The sequence below is a fragment of the Triticum urartu genome, chromosome 2A, assembly GCF_056163025.1.
Source record: "Triticum urartu cultivar PI428250 chromosome 2A, HENAU_Tu73, whole genome shotgun sequence".
NCBI classification, from domain to species: Eukaryota; Viridiplantae; Streptophyta; class Magnoliopsida; order Poales; family Poaceae; genus Triticum; species Triticum urartu.
This window is the reverse complement of record NC_141874.1, coordinates 708,450,014-708,468,259: the sequence shown is the minus strand read 5'-3', so window position 1 is coordinate 708,468,259 and position 18,246 is coordinate 708,450,014.

Here is an 18,246-nt window from a genome sequence, read left to right as displayed (position 1 = left end):
TCTAGTACTAACTTGGTTCTAGATACATCCATTTGAGGGGCATACTTTTTCGGACGGAGGTAGTATTTAGGAAATATTGGTTGTTCCAAGATTCCTAGAGAACATGGTAATATAAATAAATACACCTCATACACCATTGCCAAAAGAAATTTACAATTTCTACTTCTAAAGAGATAAACATATATGTGCTCTTAAGTCTTAACAAACCATTGGACATTCCAAGATTTCTGTAAGAGCCGAAGTAACAATATTTTATGATTAATGGTTTCTAACTGCATGAAAATTTTAAGTTATTTCTAATAAACTTGAATTGTGGATATTAATGCGCTCATGTCCATCATACACCCCCCTATAATCATAAAATACTTAAAATGATGAAGTTTTCGACTAGACATGGTAAGTAATACAATTAGTTCATTTTACTAACAAGTTCCATGTCATAGTCAAGCATGAATTAAAAAAATAACAAATCATTTCCCATTCGAACCACTTCCTACAACAAGATCCTTGAAAAATGCAAAATTAGAAAATCATCCCCATTCGAACCACTTCAGCTACTTGCAAAATGATCCTTCAAGACGGAAAGAATATTTCCTCGTCCCCACTGCTAGGACCCTCACCGAAAAAACAGAATCTTAGTGACACGTTAGTCTCGGGCTCCAGGTCACTAGGTATACACCTTGCCTTGCAAATGCAGGTGCCTGTCAGAAATTCAGACAATAGGAATCATTTTAAAACAAAAATCATGAGTCAAATAGTAGCAAAAAATAAGTAAGTAACAATCTTACTTGACAACCATGGCACCAACCGCAAGAACCTTATAGGGTCACTCTTAATGTTTATGTCCTTGGGTTTCACACCTATCATGATCCTGTTATTTGAATGTGAAATATAGTTAAAGAAGCTCATGCTACCCCCCCCCCTTCGCGCAAAAATGGTCATGGTTATCCACATGGCACTATGAATGAAAAATAGAAATCATCATGTGGATGACTAGTGACTTATCAATTGAAATGGAAAAAATCACATGCATGATGCACTGAACTGTCAGCAGGAAAAAAATTACGAACACCGGTAGGAAATCTTGGAAGAGAAAAGAAAGATCACAACTCATACCTATTTAATATTTTTTTTCTTCTCCTTCTTTCGGTCGTCCACAATCACAACTACATAAATGGTTACTAGTGGCGTGCATCACTAGCCACTGATAAGTGGTTATCTATGGCGTGCACGCTTCACACGCCACTCGTAAAACTCACCAGTGGCATTTTCTCAAGTTATACATAACACTAATATGTCATTTACTAGTGGCGTTCCTTTACATCCAAGACAAGCGTGCGCCGTCTAGATATGATAGCTTCCAACGTATGCCGAATGGCCTCTGATGAAATCGGATGGGTGGAAACCCAAGCTAACGAGCCAGGAGATGCCCGAGATTGAATACATCATGGAGAGGATCCAGGAGCTCAAAGACCACGGCATCACCGTGGTCGGCCTCATCGCGACCTTGGTAAATTGACACATCCAACATCTCATGGAGAGGGTACACTCGATGTGAGCGTAGTCGGGTGCTGATGATAGCACCCGGACATATCGAAAGGATCTCTGCCTTGATGGTTAACCTGACCAAGGAACAATAGAAGCTCCGTTGAGTGGCAGTGATGGCTCTACAATTTGACACTTTTCATTGGGTAAGAATTTGCCATTTTTCTCCTTTTAACTAACAATAATATTTTGAAAACAAAGAAACCTCGTTTTCTTACTTGTTGAACATATATAGATACTTTTGGAAGAAAATGGGGCAATATCTAGTCAATTGGGGCATCGAGGGACAGTTTTCCTCTTTGGAAGAATTGCATCAGCCACATCAGAGGAGAAGATGATGATGCCTGCTAGAACTACACCGGTATTTCCTCCAAGAGGAAGGGATGATGCAGCACAACAATGGTAGGTATTTCCCTTAGTGATGATACCAAGGTTATCGAACAAGTAGGAGAACCACACAACACTACGTGGACGACACCTGCACAGAAATAACAAATACTCGCAACCCGACGTATTAAAGGGGTTGTCAATCCCTTTCGGGTAACGACGCCAGAAATTGGCAAACGAACATGAGAGAGTTGTAATAATTTGATAGATAGATCTCGCGGGAACGCGAGATAAAATAAGCAAGTAAAAAGTGCAGCAAGGTATTTTTGTATTTTTGGTTTAATAGATCTAAAAATAAAAGCAAAAAAATAGACCGCAAAGGCAAATATGATAAAGAAGAGACCCGGGGGCCGTAGGTTTCACTAGTGACTTCTCTCGAGAAAAATAGCAAACGGTGGGTAAACAAATTACTGTTGGGAAATTGATAGAACTTCAAATAATCATGATGATATCCAGGCAATGATCATTATATAGGCATCACGTCCAAGATTAGTAGACCGACTCCTGCCTGCATCTACTAGTATTACTCCACACATCGACCGCTATCCAACATGCATCTAGTGTATTAAGTTCATGGAGAAATGGAGTAATGCAATAAGAATGATGACATGATGTAGACAAGATCTATTTATGTAGAAATAGACCCCATCTTGGTATCCTTAATGGCAATGATACATACGTGTCGGTTCCCCTTCTGTCACTGGGATCAAGCTCCGTAAGACCGAACCCATCACAAAGAACCTTGTCCCATTGCAAGATAAATAGATCAAGTTGGCAAAACAAAACCCAAATATCGGAGAAGAAATACAAGGCTATAAGCAATCATGCATATAAGAGATCAAATAAGACTCAAATAACTTCCATGGATAAAAAGATAGATCTGATCATAAGCTCAAAGTTCATCGGATCCCAACAAACACACCGCAACAAGAGTTACATCATATGGATCTCCAAGATACCATTGTATTGAGAATCGAGAGAGAGAGAGAGAGAGAGAGAGAGAGAGAGGAAGCCATCTAGCTACTAACTACGGACCCGTAAGTCTACAAAGAACTCCTCACGCACCATCCGAGAGGCACCAATGGACATGATGAACCCCTCCGTGATGGTGTCTAGATTGGATCTGGTGGTTCTGGAACTTGCGGCAGCTGGAATTGATTTTCGTCGACTCCCCTAGGGTTTCTGGAATATTGGGGTATTTATAGAGCAAAGAGGCGGCTCGGGAGGCCACCGAGGTGGGCACAACCCACCAGGGCGCGCCTGGGCCTCCAGGCGTGCCCTCGTGTCTTGTGCTCACCTCAGGCTCCCTCTCTGGTACTTCTTTGGCCCACTGGATGTCTTTTGTTCCAAAAAAATCCACAAAAAGTTTCGCTGCGTTTGGACTCCGTTTGATATTGATTTCCTGCGATATAAAAAACAGCAACTGACACTTCACACTATGTCAATAGGTCAGTACCAAAAAATGATATAAAATGATTATAAAACATTCAAGAATGATAATATAACAGCATGGAACAATAAAAAATATAGATACGTTGGAGACGTATCAGCATCCCCAAGCTTAATTCCTGCTCTTCCTCGAGTAGGTAAATGATAAAAAAAGAATTTTTTTAGTGGAATGATGCCTAACATGTCATCACACAATCTTTCTTTTATAGCATGGACATTTGGACTTTTATATGGTTCAAAGCAATAGTCTAGTTTTGACATGAGACTTAAATACTCAAGCATATCAATAAGCAACCATGTCTTTCAAAATATCAACGCTAAAATAAGTTATCCCTGGCCCATTATGCTCAATCATTGATCCATTCATGAAACACGCTCGCATATTAGCTACACCCAATGCTCAAGTACAATCATAGTGCTCCTTAGTTGGTGCTTTATAAGAGAAGATGGAGACTCAAATAAAAAATTGCATAAAGTAAAAGAAAGGCCCTTCGCAGAGGGAAGTAGGGATTTGTAGAGGTGTCAGAGCTCAAAGCAAAAAAGATAGAGATAAAAACATTTTGGGAGGCATGCTTTTCCTGTCAACGAGAACGATCGAGTAGTTCCCAATATTTTCCATGCTAGATATATCATAGGCGGTTCCCAAACAGAAATTAAAGTTTATTCCTTTTTGACCATACTTTCACTTTCCATGGCTAGCCGTATCCATGGGTGCCTTCCATACCAACACTTTTGAAGAAAATTTATTATTCGACAACATAAAGTAAATTCATTTTTCATTTCGGGACTGGGCATCCCTAATACCTTTGCCTTACTCTCGTGCAATGACAAGTGAATAAACACTCATCGTGAGAATAACATCGAGCACACAAAAGAGAAATTTATTTTGAAAATTAGAGATGGCACATACAAATTTGCTTAGAACGGAACAGAAATACCGCATATAGGTAGGTATGGTGGACTCATGTGGCAAACCTGGTTTAAAGGATTTTGGATGCACAAGAAGTGATCATACTTAGTGCAAATGAAGGCTAGGCAAAAGATTAAGAAGCGACCAACCAGGAAACGAAAAATCTCATAAGCGAGCATTGAGCATAATTAACACCGAATAATGCACCACAAGTAGGATGTAATTTCATTGCGTAATTGTCTTCATAGGATACCCAAAGGAGACTGTTGGGTACACCTTCTATCACAGACCCGAAGGCAAAATATTCGTTGCTAAGAATGGATCCTTTCTAGAGAAGGAGTTTCTCTCGAAAGAAGTGAGTGGGAGGAAAGTAGAACTTGATGAGGTAATTGTACCTTATCCCGAATTGGAAAGTAGTTCATCATAGAAATCAGTTCCAGTGATTCCTACACCAATTAGTGAGGAAGCTAATGATGATGATCATGAAACTTCTGATCAAGTTACTACCGAACCTCGTAGGTCAACCAGAGTAAGATCTGCACCAGAGTGGTACAGTAATCCTGTTCTGGAGGTCATGTTACTTGACGATGACAAACCTACGAACTATGAGGAAGCGATGGTGAGCCTAGGTTCCGTGAAATGGCTTGAGGCAATGAAATCTGAGATGGGATCCATGTATGAGAACAAGGTGTGGACTTTGGTTGACTTGCCCGTTGATCGGCAAGCAATAGAAAATAAATGGATCTTCAAGAAGAAGACTGACGCTGACAGTAATGTTACTATCTACAAAGCTCAACTTGTTGCGAAAGGTTTTCAAGAAGTTCAAGGAGTTGACTACGATGAGACCTTCTCACCCGTAGCGATGCTTAAGTATGTCTGAATCATGTTAGCAATTGCCGCATTTTATGATTATGAAATTTAGCAAATGGATGTCAAAATTGTATTCCTTAATGGATATTTTAAAGAAGAGTTGTATATGATGCAACCAGAAGGTTTTGTTGATCCAAAAGGTGCTAACAAAGTGTGCAACCTCCAGCGATCCATTTATGGACTGGTGCAAGCCTCTCGGAGTTGGAATATACACTTTGATAGTGTGATCAAAGCATATGGTTTATACAAACTTTTGGAGAATCCTGTATTTACAAGAAAGTGAGTCGGAGCTCTGTAGCATTTCTGATATTATATGTGGACGACATATTGTTGATTGGAAATGATACTAAATTTCTGAATAGCATAAAAGGATACTTGAATAAGAATTTTTCAGTGAAAGACCTCGGTGAAGCTGCTTATATATTGGGCATCACTATCTATAGAGATAGATCAAGATGCCTAATTGGACTTTCACAAAGCACATACCTTGATAAAGTTTTGAAGAAGTTCAAAATGAATCAGTCAAAGAAAGGGTTCTTGCCTGTGTTACAAGGTGTGAAGTTGAGTCAGACTCAATGCCCGACCACTGCATAAGATAGAGAGAAAATGGAAGTCATTCCCTATGCCTCAACCATAGGTTCTATCATGTATGCAATGTTGTGTACCAGACCTGATGTGTGCCTTGCTATTAGTTTAGCAGGGAAGTATCAAAGTAATCTAGGAGTGGATCACTGGACATAGGTCAAGAGCATCCTGAAATACCTGAAAAGGACTAAGGATATGTTTCTCGTTTATGGAGGTGACAAAGAGCTCGTCGTAAATGGTTACGTCGATGCATGCTTTGACACTGATCCAGATGACTCTAAGTCACAAACTGGATACATATTTATATTGAATGGTGGAGCTGTCAGTTGGTGCAGTTCCAAGCAGAGCATCGTGGCGGGATCTACGTGTGAAGCGAAGTGCATAGCTTCTTCGGAAGCAGCAAATGAAGGAGTCTGGATGAAGGAGTTCATATCCGATCTAGGTGTCTGATGTCGCTTGAAGCTACGTCACTTTTTTCCCAAAGAGGAAGGGATGATGCAGCACAACGGCAGTAGGTATTTCCCTCAGATATGAAACCAAGGTTATCGAACCAGTATGAGAACCAAGCAACATAACGTAAACAGACCCTGCACACAAATAACAACCACTTGCAACCCAACGTGTTAAAGGGGTTGTCAATCCCTTTCGGGTAACGACGCTAGAAACGGCATGTGACGGGAGATAAAGTTGTAAATATTGATAGATCGAACGCCAAATAAAATAAATTGCAGCAAGGTACTTTTGGATTTTTTGGTTTAATAGATCTGAAAATAAAAGCAAATAAAAAGTAGATCGCAAAGGCAAATATATGAGAAAGAGACCCGGGGCCCATAGGTTTCACTAGTGGCTTCTCTCGAGAAAAATAGCAAAGCAGTGGGTGAACAAATTACTGTTGGGCAATTGATAGCACCTCAAATAATTATGACGATATCTAGGCAATGATAATTACATAAGCATCACGTCCAAGATTAGTAGACCGACTCCTGCCTGCATCTACTACTCTTACTCCACACATCGGCCGCTATCCAGCATGCATCTAGTGTATTAAGTTCATGGAAAAATGGAGTAATGCAATAAGAACGATGACATGATGTAGACAAGATCCGTTTATCTATATGGCGATAGATATAGATCTCGTCTTTTTATCCTTAGTAGCAACGATACATATGTGCCGGTTCCCTTTTTGTCACTGGGATCAAGCACCGTAAGATCGAACCCATTACCGGGCACCTCTTCCCATTGCAAGAGAAATAGATCAAGTTGGCCAGAAAAAACCCAAATATCCGAGAAGAAATACGAGGCTATAAGAGATCATGCATAAAATACATGAAAAAACTCAAATACTTTCATGGATATAAAAAGATAGATCTGATCATAAACTCAAAGTTCATCGATCCCAACAAACACACCGCAAAAGAGTTACATCATATGGATCTCCAAGAGACCATTGTATTGAGAATCAAGAGAGAGAGAGAGAGAGAGAGAGAGAGAGATGAAGCCATCTAGGTACTAACTACGGACCTGAAGGTCTACAAAGAACTACTCACGCATCATCGGAGAGGCACCAATGGAAGTGGAGAACCCCTTCGTGATGGTGTCTAGATTGGATCTGGTGGTTCTGCACTCTGCAGCGGCTGGATGAATATTTCGACGACTCCCCTAGGGTTTTGGGAATATTGGGGCATTTATAGAGCAAATAGGCGGTCGGGGGGGGGCACCCGAGGTGGGCACAACCCACCAGGGCACACATGGGCCTCCTAGCACGCCCTGGTGGGTTGTCCCCTCCTCAGGACGCCCCCAGGTGCAACCGGGGCCAAATATCTTCCATCTGGTCTATAAAAAAGCTCCGTAAAGTTTCGTGGCATTTGGACTCCGTTTGATATTGATTTTCTGCAATGTAAAAAAATGGAAAAAACAGCAACTGGCACTTGGCACTATGTCAATAGGTTAGCACCAAAAAATGATATAAAATTATTATAAAACATCCAAGATTGATAATAAAACAGCATGGAACAATAAAAAATTATAGATACGTTGGAGACGTATCAGCATCCCCAAGCTTAACTCCTACTCGTCCTCGAGTAGGTAAGTGATAAAAACATAATTTTCGATGTGGAGTGTTGTTCATCATGTCATATCATATTCTTTTATTTATAGCATGGACATTTGGACTTTTATGTGATTCAAAGCAATAATCTAGTTTTGACATAATAATTTAGATACTCAAGCATATCAACAAGCAAACATGTCTTTCAAAATATCAACGCTAAAATAAGTTATCCCTAGCCCATCATGCTCAAACATTGATCCATTCATGAAACACACTCGAGTATTAACTACACCCAATACTTAAGTACGATAATATCGCCTCCTAGTTGGTTCTTTTATAAGAGAAGATGGAGACTCAAAATAAAAATTGCATAAAGTAAAAGATAGGCCCTTCGCAGAGGGAAGTAGGGATTTGTAGAGGTGCCAGAGCTCAAAGCGAAAATTTTGAGATAAAAACATTTTGAGAGGTGTATCCATCCCACCAATGAAAACGACTTACAGTTCCCAATACTTTCCATGCATAGATATATCATAGGCGGTTCCCAAACAGAAAATAAAGTTTATTCCTTTTTCCACCATAACTTTCTCTTTCCATGGCTAATCGTATCCACTGGTGCCCTCCATACCAACACTTTCCAAGGAATTTATTATTTGACAACATAAAGTAATTTCATTTATTTTTGCATTTCAGGACTGGGCATCCCTAATACCTTTGCCTTACTCTCGTGTAATGACAAGTGAATAAACACTCATCTTGAGAATAACACATCTAGGATGAAAAATATTAGCCACCCCTCACCGCTCCGCGAGCGAAGCAAACACACAAAAGAGAATTTTATTTTGAAAATTAGAGATGGCACATGCAAATTTGCTTAGAACGGCAAAATAATACCGCATATAGGTAGATATAGTGGACTCATGTGGCAAAACTGGTTTAAAGGATTTTGGATGCACAAGTAGTGATCATACTTAGTGCAAAATGAAGGCTAGCAAAAGACTGGGAAGCGACCAACCAAAAAACGAATAATCTCATAAGCAAGCATTAAGCATAATTAACACTGAATAATGCACCATAAGTAGGATATAATTTCATTGCATGATTATTGACTTTCGTACATGCATAGGGAACCACAAACCTTAACACCAATATTCTTACTAAAGCATAATTACTCATCAAGATGACTCACATGTCACATCATCATATCTCAAAACTATTACTAAGAATCAAGTTTATTTTGTCCAATGAACTTCATGACATTTTTCTCTATTTTTTCTTTATCCTTCTTGGATATTTATCACTTTGGGACTAATTTTCATGTGTTGCTTTTCATAAGCTAAAACAAATATAAGTGAAGATCATGAGCATAACAAATTTTCTTTCTCTCAAGATAATTTAAGTGAAGCAAGAGAGAATTTCTTAAAAAAATTACTAACTCTCAAATAAATCTAAGTAAAGCAAGAGAGCATTTCTTCAAAAATAAGAAAAGCACACCATGCTCAAAAAGATATAAGTGAAGCACTAGAGCAAGTCCATTGCTCATAAAAAATTTAAGTGAAGCATAGAGAGCAATTCTAACAAGTCATGAGATAATTTTGGCTCTCTCAAATAGGTGTGTCCAGAAAGGATTGATGACTTAAAACACAAAATAAAACAAGCAAAGACACATATCATACAAGACGCTCCAAACTAAACACATATCATGTGATGAATAAAAATATAATCTCGAGTAAAATACCGACAGTTGTTGGAAGAAAGCGGGGATGCCACTCGGGGGCATCCCCAAGCTTAGTTGGTTACTCATTCTTGGATAATAGCTTGGGATGGCGGGGCATCCCCAAGCTTAGGCTCTTACACCCTTCCTTCATCCATCGTAAGATAACCCAAAACTTGAAAACTTCAATCACACAAAACGCAACAAAGCCTTCGTGAGATCCGTTAGTATAAGAATAATAAACTACTACTATAAGTGATGTATCAAACCAATTCATATTCTGTTTTTGTATTATATCTACTGTATTCTAACTTTTCTATGGCAAAAACTCATCAAAGAAAACCATAGAGCCATCAAAATAAGCACAACACAAAGAAAACAGAATATGTCAAAACAGAACAGTCTGTAGCAATCTGACTATTTCGAATACTTCTGTAACTCAAAAAACTCTGCAAAATTAGGACGACCTGAAAAATTTGTATATTGATCTACTGCAATTGGAATGGGTATTTTATCGCACTCTGGTAAAAAATGAAAATTAATTTCGTGAACACAAAACTTTCTGCTTTTTCAGCAAGATCAAACAACTGTTGCCCAAGAAGATCCTAAAGGCTTTACTTGGCACAAACACTAATTAAAACACAAAAAACACAATCATAACAGTACCATAATTGTGCTAACACTCAAAAACAGGAAGAAAAATGCCGAAGTAAATTTTATTCATTGGGTTGCCTCCCAACAAGCGCTATAGTTTTACGCCCTTAGCTAGGCATAAGGCAAGGATCTAAGTTTTGTCCTCCGAAGTTTTAGCAATTTTTGTAAGGGTTTTCTCAAACCCAGGAGGCTCTTTACGCTTTCCTAAATCCTCCGGAAAATAAACCATCTTAAGATCCAAAATATCCAATCGCTTATTACAAAGAGTAATCAAGGCGTTCATGCGATTGATACTACCATTGAGGTGTTTGAGGAGTTCATTATATTTTTGTATTTCAACCATATGCTTATGCAAATCACCAAGTTTGTCCAACATTTGAGCTCCCTCGGGGGTAAAAGGAAACCCCTTCTTTTGAGGTGGAATTCCCAAAATCCCCTCTAAGATTTCATAGGCAGCATTGGCATCAAGATCAATGAAGTTTCCTTTAGCGGCAAAATCGAGAAGTTTTCTATGATGCAAAGCCAATCCTATGTAAAAATTTCTAAGAAAAACTTTAGCAAACCCCTTTAAGTTGGAAATACGATATGATTCCATAAGCCCATACCAGGCATCTTTCAATTTTTCTCCTTGTCCTTGCTTGAAGTAAAGGACTTCAAAATCTGGTGACAAAGGAGGAGTAGGGACGCTAGCCCATCGAGACTAGAAAGCAAGAGAACGGTAAACGAAAAAAGAGAGGCGAATAAAATGGCAAATTTTCGTGAAGTGGGGGAGAGGAAAACGAGAGGCAAATGGCAAATAATGTAAATTGTGAGGACATGAGATTTGTGATTAGGAACCCGGTATATGTTGAAGATCCTCCCCGGCAACGGCGCCAGAAATTCCTTTTGATGTCGCTTGAAGCTACGTCACTTTTTTCCCAAAGAGGAAGGGATGATGCAGCACAATGGCGGTAGGTATTTCCCTCAGATATGAAACCAAGGTTATCGAACCAGTAGGAGAACCAAGCAACATAACGTAAACAGACCCTACACACAAATAACAACCACTTGCAACCTAACGTGTTAAAGGGGTTGTCAATCCCTTTCGGGTAACGACGCTAGAAGCGGCGTGTGACGGGAGATAAAGTTGTAACTATTGATAGATCGAATGCCAAATAAAATAAATTGCAGCAAGGTACTTTTGGATTTTTTTTGGTTTAATAGATCTGAAAATAAAAGCAAATAAAAAGTAGATCGCAAAGGCAAATATATGAGAAAGAGACCCGGGGGCCATAGGTTTCACTAGTGGCTTCTCTCGAGAAAAATAGCAAAGCGGTGGGTGAACAAATTACTGTTGGGCAATTGATAGAACCTCAAATAATTATGACAATATCCAGGCAATTCTCATTACATAAGCATCACGTCCAAGATTAGTAGACCGACTCCTGCCTGCATCTACTACTATTACTCGACACATCGACCGCTATCCAGCATGCATCTAGTGTATTAAGTTCATGGAAAAACAGAGTAATGCAATAAGAATGATGACATGATGTAGACAAGATCCGTTTATCTATATGGCGGTAGATACAGATCTCGTCTTTTTATCAGTAGCAATGATACATACGTGTCGGTTCCCTTTCTATCACTTGGATCAAGCACCGTAAGATCGAACCCACTACCGGGCACCTCTTCCCATTGCAAGATAAATAGATCAAGTTGGCCTGACAAAACCCAAATATCGAAGAAGAAATATGAGGCCATAAGAAATCATGCATAAAAGAGATCAAATAAACTCAAATACTTTCATGGATATAAAAAGATAGATCTGATCATAAACTCAAAGTTCATCGATCCCAACAAACACACCGCAAAAGAGTTACATCATATGGATCTCCAAGAGACCATTGTATTGAGAATAAAGAGAGAGAGAGAGGAAGCCATCTAGGTACTAACTACGGGCCTGAAGGTCTACAAAGAACTACTCACGCATCATCGGAGAGGCACCAATGGAAGTGGAGAACCCCTTCGTGATGGTGTCTAGATTGGATCTGGTGGTTCTGGACTCTGCGGTGGCTGGATGAATATTTCGACAATTCCCCTAGGGTTTTGGGAATATTAGGGTATTTATAGAGCAAAGAGGCGGTCCGGGGGGCACCCGAGGTGGGCACAACCCACCAGGGCACGCCTGGGCCTCCTAGCGCTCCCTGGTGGGTTGTCCCCTCCTCGGGACTCCCCTAGGTGCAACCAGGGCCCAATATCTTCCATCTGGTCCATAAAAAATCTCCGTAAAGTTTCGTGGCATTTGGACTCCGTTTGATATTGATTTTCCGCGATGTAAAAAACATGAAAAAAAACAACAACTGCACTTGGCACTATGTCAATAGGTTAGTACCAAAAATGATATAAAATGACTATAAAATGATTATAAAACATCCAAGATTGATAATAAAACAACATGGAACAATAAAAAACTATATATATACGTTGGAGACGTATCAGTGTCATACCTAGTGCATCGGGTCCAATGAAAATCTTTTGTGACAATACTGGTGCAATTGCCTTGGCAAAGGAATCTAGATTTCACAAGAGAACCAAGCACATCAAGAGACGCTTCAATTCCATCCGCGATCAAGTCAAGGAGGGAGACATAGAGATTTACAAGATACACATGGATCTGAATGTAGCAGACCCGCTGACTAAGCCTCTCTCACAAGCAAAACATGATCAGCACCAAGACTCCATGGGTGTTAGAATCATTTCTATGTAATCTAGATTATTGACTCTAGTGCAAGTGGGAGACTGAAGGAAATATGCCCTAGAGGCAATAATAAAGTTGTTGTTTATATTTCCTTATATCATGATAAATGTTTATTATTCATGCTAGAATTGTATTAGCCAGAAACTTAGTACATGTGTGAATACATAGACAAACAGAGTGTCCCTAGTATGCCTCTACTTGACTAGCTCGTTAATCAAAGATGGTTATGTTTCCTAGCCATGGACATGTGTTGTCATTTGATGAACGAGATCACATCATTAGAAATGATGTGATGGACAAGACCCATCCTTTAGCTTAGCATAATGATCGTTTAGTTTTATTGCTATTGCTTTCTTCATGACTTATACATGTTCCTCCGACTATGAGATTATGCAACTCCCGAATATCGGAGGAACACCTTGTGTTCTATCAAACGTCACAATGTAACTGGGTGATTATAAAGATTCCCTACAGGTGTCTCCGATGGTGTTTATTGAGTTGGCAAAGATCGAGATTAGGATTTGTCACTCAGTGTATCGGAGAGGTATCTCTGGGCCCTCTCGGTAATGCACATCACTATGAGCCTTGCAAGCAATGTTTCTAATGAGTTAGCCATAGGATGATGCATTACGGAACGAGTAAAGAGACTTGCCGGTAACGAGATTGAAATAGGTTTGATGATACCGACGATCGAATCTCGGGAAAGTAACATACCGATGACAAAGGGAACAACGTATGTTGTTATGCGGTTTTGACCGATAAAGATCTTCGTAGAATATTCAGGAGCCAATATGAGCATCCAGGTTCCGCTGTTGGTTATTGACCGAAGATATGTCTCGGTCATGTTACATAGTTCTCGAACCCATAGGGTCCGCACGCTTAATGTTCGATGACGATTTGTATTATGAGTTATGTGATTTGATGACCGAAGATTGTTCGAAGTCCAGGATGAGATCATGGACATGACGAGGAGTCTCGAAATGGTCGAGAGGTAAAGATTCATATATATGAAGGTTACATTCGGACACCGGAATGGTTCGGGTCGTTTCGGACAAGTGTCGGAGTACCGGGGGTTACCGGACCCCCCCCCCCGAAAGTTCATGGGCCTTCATGGGCCTTAGTTGAAAGGAGAGAAGGGCCACAAGAAAGCCCCCCCATGGCCAGTCCGAATTGGACTAGGGAGGGGGGCGCCGCCCCCTCTTTCCTTCTCCCTTCTCCTCCTTTCCTCTCTCTCCCTCTCTTGGAAAGGAAGGGGACTCCAACTAGGATTGGGAATCCTAGTTGGACTCCCCATGGCGCGCGCCCCCCTTGGGCCGGCCACCTCTCCTCCCCCCTTTATATACATGGGAGGGGGGCACCCCAAATACACACCAAGTCTTGTCTCACCAGTGTGCGTTGCCCCACTCCACAGTTACACACATCGGTCATATTGTCGTAGTGCTTAGGTGAAGTCTTGTGCCGGTAACTTCACCATCACCGTCGCCACACCGTCATGCTGATGGAACTCTCCCTCGTCCTCAACTGGATCAAGAGATCGAGGAACGTCATCGATCTGAACATGTGCTGAACGCGGAGGTGCCGTACGTTCGGTGTTAGGATCGGTTGGATCGCGAAGACGTTTGACTACATCAACCGCGTTACTAAACGCTTCCGCTTTCGGTCTACGAGGGTACATGGACACACTCCCCCCTCTCGTTGCTATGCATCTTCTAGATAGATCTTGCGTGATCGTAGGATTTTTTTTGAAATACTGTGTTCCCCAACAGATATATTAGATTCATTTGTGTCTATTCTATATATCCTTATTCGTTAAACTAGTTCTATGATTGACTATTAAGTTGGTTATCTGTGGTGTACGTAATATGTGTTGTCCAATCTAAGGGTCATGCAAGATGATTCAAAGACCTACAGAGGTAACACATATTGTTCTATGAATTTGTGACCTCCAGTTGATAGGTTTTGGTATCTACGAGGAGTGAAGACAATATGAGGATAATAAGAATCCATGACACATAAAGTGTTGGTCTAGTCTCATGTCCTTAATTGCAGAAACAACCATGCATATGGCAAGGTTGATGCAGGAAAACAAAGGATAACAAAACCAGCGTGGAGGAGTTCAATTATTCAGGGGTGACCCGCCTAACGAACGTATAATCCGAGAGGTAGAATCTTTGCTATTAAAGGCGGCAAAATTTTCTATATTCCGATGAAGGAATTGAAGAGAGACTTAGCTCACAGAGATATAAATCCATTATTCTTGTTGTGGTCGTGCCGAAAAGCTAGTGACGGTTGATTCCATCGTATGAACACGACGAAACTTACTTAGAAGTTCGGGCTTAGATCAATGCAATTATTGGCATCCTCACAACCTTGCCATCCTTGTGAAAGTGACATGATGGATTCATAGAAGGCTAGCAAATGGTCTGACAATGGGAGTGATGCACACGGGACAAGAGCGCCACCACAGACCGCACCCAGCCTACCTGACATCGTCTGATGCGGGGTGCGGAAGGTAAGCGGAGGATGTGAGAGACGCGCCGGCGTCGACCGTGGTTCGTCGAGAGTTGTTGGGGTCGATGTCGGCACGGGCATCCTCAACGAGGCGCTCTCCTTCCACGTCAGGGGTACCTACGTTGGGGAATCCAGAGGCAGGGCGGGGTTGGTCGTCAGGAGACGCCCCTCGCCATTTCTTAACCTACAAAATTGCATGTGTGTGCATGTGGTCTGGGGAGAAATACTAGATGAGAAGAGAAACTGAATCGCTGGAGTAGAAAAGTCAATATATTTTTGTTTGCAAAATAGTAGTGCGACTTGATGGAGATTGGAGGGATCCATTGTTGCGGGAGACATGAGGCACTACGTTGAGGAATCATCAATTGAGTGGAGTTTGTATTTTTCTGATAAGGAAAAATCCAAAATTATGTCAGTTATTTTTGAAGTTATTCTAATCTCGTACACATACAAATTTGCAATTATTCATCTACTACTGGAATTTGGATTTATTTTATCGATGCAAATTGGATTTGGATAGAAGGGTACATTAGCTCGTGCTAGTAAGACAACTTTGACTCTTCTTGATCATCATCTGGTGATCGGTCACACCCTCTTTAGAGGTTCTAGGCCTTGCCTATTGAGAGTCCCTCGTGTGAGTACGTGTTGAAGAGCAAGGAGTAAAAGTCCCACTGAGTTCAAGTCCGAAAAAGGATTGGACTCTACGACATCGACCGACGCGACACTATACCGGAAAGACTCAAGCCACATGAGTGAAAACCCTACTTTATTAGTCATCAATGCGGTTTCTCGCACTTTTTGATATCTTCTATCTAAAATATTAGAAAGAATTTTGCTGATTTATATATTGCTATATGCAATTTATGGAATTGATACATCATTTAATTGATATCATTTAGCAAGATGAAACACAACATATGCATCCATCTTTTGGCTCGAGAATTTCATATATGAAAAGGGTAAATGTTCCCATGGCTGAGCGGCTACGTCTCGCGCCGGTCACAGTCGATGACGACACGGGTTCTATGGAACCCACGACAAAAGCGGTCGCGCAACCATCTCTCCCCTATGAACCTTATCTCCTTTTCCGTTCTTTCCTATCCATTTGTTTTCTTCTCTCAATCCTTCTCGTCAGAGTGCACGCTGGACCATATTTTTTCTGGCTCCTGTGCCACCGTGAGGCCTCCCACCAATGCTCACAACCGCTGTTGGCGCTGCCAGAGGGACGAGCACCGCCTGGAGGCACCACCGACTTCTCTCCCTGTCTCTCTGGCCCGTCAAGCTCCCCTCCACTATCACCAAAACTAGCACCTCAAACCCGCCATGCGAGTGCACCGGTCGCCGCAGACGGTTGCCATGACCATGTCTACCCATACCTCGCTCCATCACCATCCAAGGTCGGAGCACAACTGACAAGCCCCGATATTGCAGCCTGCGTCGGCGCGTGCTACAACCTTAGATGGTAATTGCTACAACCATTCATGGTGATGTTGCGACCCACGGCGACGGCGGCAATGATTTTGCAGCAACCGTCGTCAACTTTTGCTGTGACCGACAACGACGATTGTTGCAACTATTCATGTTAATGCATAAACGAATCTTGTTGGTAAAAATAATAATGACGTCAACAGATGACCCCGCTGCACCACAACGCAGTAAAATCAAGTAGTTGGGGGCTTTTATTTACATATAATAGATCAGTTTCACTCTATGTAAAAGCACATACGTACACAAACTTCTGAATCTTCGCCGCAAGAAAAGTAAGAGCTAAGAGCATCTCCAATAGAAAATGCAAATTTGGAGATGTAAAAATTTACATCTCCAAAAAAGGGCCAACTCCAACAGATCATGCAAAACGGAGATGTAAAAGTTCAACTCCAATAAAATGATGCAAATGAAGATGTACAAATTAGTAGGCATGGCACCGGCGGCGGAGCGCCGAGAGTCGGGAGGAGCGGCGGCGGTTGGTGTGCCGGCGGCCGAGCGAGGAGAGCTGGGAGGTCAAATGCGGCGGCAGGAGCTCGAATGGCTGGCGGTGCGGCTGTGAATTGAGCAGCGGATTGGTCGCAGCAGGGCATCGGTGCGACGGTCGTGTGATGCGAGAAGGTCGAGTATGGAGGTGGAAAAATGGCGACGGCGTGGCGGCAGGTGTGTGACTCGAATCCTGCGGTGGTAGGGTGGCAGGGGGAGCTCAAATAATGCGGTAGCGAGGCGGCAATTCGACGACGGTAAATTAGCTAATTCGGCTGATTCGGAGGCGGGCGGCGACGAAGCAGCGGGGGAACTGGTGGCAAGGGGGTGGAGTGGTAGGATCTGGTAGCGGGGCGATGGCGGCGTGGTGCGTTGGGCGAGTGGAGCGGCGGCGGAGGTGCGACGGGACAGTCTCAAATCGGCGGCTACGACGGCACGACCGACGGCAGGGTCGGGGATGGACGAACGAGTGGCGGCAGCAATGTTTCTGGTGAGAAATCGCCGGCAGTAGAGGCGAGCAACCGTCTGGCGGGCGGACGGAACAAAACTGAAAGCGGTTGAGCGGTTGGCGTGCGGTCGCCAGTTTTACATCTCATGTAGGTGGAGATGTATATTTACACCGCGATGTGTTGTATTTTACATCTCCGAAAGGCGGAGATGCATATATATATATATATATATATATATATATATATATATATATATATTGCATTTACATCATCTGTTGGAGAAGGGGTTTTGAGCCTCCGAAATGCAAAAGTTAGTTATTTTTGCATCTACATCATCTATTGAAGATGCTCTAAGACACTTTATTTGGCCTCATTAACATCATGAACACATGAGAAACAACGACACAGTGAATG